Genomic DNA, 3,107 nt, shown 5'->3' with positions numbered 1-3,107 from the left:
ACAAGGCATTAGGAAAAAATGAAGTGAGGAAAAATAAGTTAGAAAAGGTAAGAATAATGGAAGCAAGAAGTGAGGATTTTAACAACAGTTCCAGAAGGAAAGAAAAAAGTGACTAGAAGGAGATATGGTAGGTTGTGGGTTTCCCCACTGACTCAGCAGAAAAGAATCTGACTACAGTGCAAGAGACACAGGAGATGTGGGTTCGGTCCCTGTATTGTGAAGATCCCCTGGAGGAGCCCATGGCAACCCACTCTAGCATTCTTGCCTGGAGAGTCTCATGGACTGAGGAGCTTGGCAGGCCACAGTCCGTGGGGTTGCAAAGAGTTAGACGAGACTGAAGTAACCGAGCATGCATGCACACGTGGTAGGTTGTAACACTGTGGCCCCCACTGAACCACACCTCCCACAGTGCAGAATTAGTTCCCTCTCACACGGGTGCTGAGCTTGATCACGGGCTTTACTGTGCAAATCGGATATCAGTAAAGCAAGTAGAGATGTAAGAACCTGTGCTAGAGCACGTGTGATCATGTGGCTTAGCCTCCTGATTTACATCAGTACACTTGAAGGAAGCAGAGACTTAAGAAGTGCTTGTGCACACTGCCCAGACTGTGTGAGGAAGCCTAGCTGAGCCTCCTTAAGGATGAAAGACCCCATGATGAGAGAAGCTTAGTCAGCCCAGCTGACCAGAGGATCCTTGTCCACTGGACTCCCTTCAGCTGAAGGCAGACACAGGAGTATGACCCGTAAAACCAATAGAACCACCTAGACAACTCAGAACCTTAAGACATTGTTGTTGCTTTAAGCCACTATGTTTGAGTGAGTGAGTGAGTGAAGTCGCTCAGTCGTGTCCAACTCTTTGTGACCCCATGGACTGTAGCCTAACCAGGTTCCTCCATCCATGGGATTTTCCAGGCAAGAATACTGGAAATTCCCTTCTCCCGGGGATCTTCCCGACCCAGGGATTGAACCCAGGAATACTGCAATTCCCTTCTCCAGGAGATACAGGAGATACTTCTCCAGGAATACTGCCAAATACTGCCATTCCCTTCTGCAAGAGATCTTCCCGACCCAGGGACTGAACCCAGGTCTCCTGCATTGTAGGCAGATGCTTTACCGTCTGAGCCACCAGGGAAGCCACTATGTTTGGGGGTAATTTATTACGCAACAATGGATAATTTGTATAGGAAGTATAAGTAAATAGTGATTGAAAATTCCCAGGGTAAAAGTCTGTAGACGGAAATAAAAAATATTTCAGACTGAAAGGCTAGAAGAGTGCCAAAAGGATAAGGAAAAAAAATTATCATCTAAGAATTATAGTGGGATGTAATGACTTCAAATTCCAAAAGGCAATTCTAAAAGCATATAGTAAAAGAATATATATCTTACAAAATAACCTGAATTCACTTGAAATAATGGTATTTGTGGCAACATGGATGACCTAGAGATTTAGATATTAAGTGAAGTCAGTCAGTCAGAGAAAGACATCATATTTATCACTTATATATGGATTCTAAAAAAAAAAAAAGATACAAATGAACTTATTTACAAAACAGAAATAGACTCACAGACATCATGCTTACCAAAGGGGGAAGTGGTGGGAGGGGTAAATTAGGAGTTTGGGATTAACAGATACACACTACTATATATAAAATAGATAACCAATAAGGTTCTACTGTATGAGACAGGAAACTATATTCAAAATCTTGTAATAACCCATAATGGAAAAGAATCTGAAAAAGAATAAATACATATATGTGTCTGTGTATATAACCGAATCACTTTGCTATGTACCAAAAACCAACACAACATTGTAAATCAATTATACTTCAATAAAAATAATTAAAAAAATAAAGCTGTAACAATAAATACATGGATACACTGAAGAAAGAAACCTCAGTGAAGGTAGACTGAGAACAATGAGATCAGTTGCACTCTCGGGCGATTGCAAGAGAGCAGGCAAAGAATGATGAGGGTTGGCAATATCCGGTGGACAGCAGTGGGGACAGCATGGCAAGGTGGCTATGAGGTATATGTTGTAAACATGTCAGGAGGAATATCTGACTAGATGGATGGATTGGGTGTTAAGCAGAAGAGAAGAATGAATTGTGATGGGAATAGAGGCTGGCCAGATGGATCAGGGATCAACTGTGTAGATCCTTAATGAGTTGATCTCGGGTTAAGTGTAGGGGCAGCAGAAATGATGATGAATCATAGTAGAAGGAGACCAGTTAGGCTAACTGGAGAAGCACCCGTTAAACTATTATGATAGTCAGGTGGAAGGACTGAACTAAGATGGTGGGAACTGGAAGGGGAAGGGAGAACTAAAGACAGGAGACATTTAAAATGTTGAATCTGAATGTATTGGTAGTTAGTTGAAAGTAGATGGTGAGAGAAGGGAGGGGTTTAAGGAAATTGAGTTTTCTAGTTTTGTTAGGAGATAAGTTGCAGCAGTGTTACCAAGACAGGAAACTCAAGAAGCATTGTTTTCACTAGAAATATCTAATTTTGAATCAGTCAGTATTTATGCTTCCAATTACACATGTCTAGTGGGTAACTCGGAGAAGGCAATGGCACCCCACTCCAGTACTCCTGCCTGGAAAATCCCATGGATGGAGGAGCCTGGAAGGCTGCAGTCCATGGGGTTGCTGAGGGTCAGACACAACTGAGCAACTTCAATTTCACTTTTCACTTTTCACTTTCATGCGTTGGAGAAGGAGATGGCAACCCACTCCAGTGTTCTTGCCTGGAGAATCCCAGGGACGGAGGAGCCTGGTGGGCTGCTGTCTATGAGGTCACACAGAGTCGGACATGACTGAAGTGACTTAGCAGCAGCAGCAGCAGTGGGTAATTAGAAATGTAGGCCTGGAACTTAGAGAGAGGTTAGGGCTAAGGATATAGAATTGAGAATCACTAGAGTTTAGGGATGTGACTAAAGCCATGGCTATGCCTAAGATTTCACAGAAAGTGAATATAGAAAGCAAATGTCAGGTGGCTGAGTTCTCCGAGAGTCTGTGCTCCAAAGACAGAAATTAGTTCTGCCTTTGAGAGGCACAGAGAATGCTGGGAACAGTGAGAGCCACATTTGGCAACTGTCAGATCACATCTGC

The sequence above is a fragment of the Capricornis sumatraensis genome, chromosome 2, assembly GCF_032405125.1.
Source record: "Capricornis sumatraensis isolate serow.1 chromosome 2, serow.2, whole genome shotgun sequence".
Classification (NCBI taxonomy): domain Eukaryota; kingdom Metazoa; phylum Chordata; class Mammalia; order Artiodactyla; family Bovidae; genus Capricornis; species Capricornis sumatraensis.
Note: the sequence above shows the minus strand (reverse complement) of the source record.